General features: G+C 51.4%; 1 pseudogene; it reads left to right on the top strand.

Annotated features, from left to right (window-relative positions):
* The first annotated feature begins 437 nt into the window (after nt 1–437).
* The window catches only part of LOC147886774 (25S ribosomal RNA), a 1,389-nt pseudogene continuing 650 nt past the window's right edge, over nt 438–1,176 (top strand).

Here is a 1,176-nt window from a genome sequence, read left to right as displayed (position 1 = left end):
GCGCAGCTCTGGGCGCGAGCCCGAGTGAAACGGCCCCCAGTGCACATCTTGGTCGTAGTAGCAAATATTCAAATGAGAACTTTGAAGACCGAAGTGGAGAAAGGTTCCATGTGAACAGCAATTAGACATGGGTTAGTCGATCCTAAGAGATGGGGCAGTCCTGTGTCAAGGGCGCACTGTGCACCGTGCTTCGAAAGGGAATCGGGTCAATATTCCCGAACCAAGACGTGGCGGTGGACAGTAACGTGACCGAATCCGGAGACTACGGATGAAATCGAATCATCCGTAGATAGGGGCCAACGGCTGGTAAAGCACCGCACGTCTCGCGGTGTCCGATGCGCCCTCGGTGACCCGTGAAAATCTGGAGGAGCGATTGCCAATCACACCCAGTCGTACTCATAACCGCATCAGGCCTCCAAGGTCAACAGCCTCTGGTCGATAGAACATTGTAGGTAAGGGAAGTCGGCAAAATGGAACCGTAACTTTGGGAAAAGGATTGGCTCTGAGGGCTGGGTCTAGGGGTCTGCGAACTGACCCCGGAGGCTATCGAGGGTATGCCGGAGCTGCATCAATGGCAAGGGCGCGAACCTCCTGTGTTGATCAGGCGATGGGCGCAGAACATCGTTCCTTGCGGGGCGGCCCTCCCTAGGTGGTGAACAGTCATCTTAGAACTGGTATGGACAAGGGGAATCCGGCTGTTTAATTAAAACAAAGCATTGCGATGGTCCTTGCGGATGTTGACGTAATGTGATTTCTGCCCAGTGCTCTGAATGTCAAAGTGAAGAAATTCAACCAAGCACGGGTAAACGGCGGGAGTAAATATGTCTCTCTTAAGGTAGCCAAATGCCTCGTCATCTAATTAGTGATGCACATGAATGGATTAACGAGATTCCCAGTGTCCCTATCTACTATCTAGCGAAACCACAACCAAGGGAACGAGCTTGGAAGAATTAGCAGGGAAAGTAGACCTTGTTGAGCTTGACTCTAGTCCGAGTTTGTGAAATGACTTGAGAGGTGTAGAATAAGTGGGAGCTTCTAGCGCAAGTGAAATACCACTACTTTTAACGTTATTTTACTTACTCCATGAGGTGGAGGCGGGGCTCGGCCCCTGCTTCTGGTCTTAAAGTGCGTCCGCACACCGATCCAAGTGGAAGACATTGTCAGGTGGGGAGTTTG

This window comes from Dipteris shenzhenensis, chromosome 24, assembly GCF_047967505.1.
Source record: "Dipteris shenzhenensis isolate YYH24624 ecotype China chromosome 24, Dip_SZ_1.0, whole genome shotgun sequence".
Classification (NCBI taxonomy): Eukaryota; Viridiplantae; Streptophyta; class Polypodiopsida; order Gleicheniales; family Dipteridaceae; genus Dipteris; species Dipteris shenzhenensis.
Note: the sequence above shows the minus strand (reverse complement) of the source record. Positions and strands in the feature narration are given on the sequence as shown.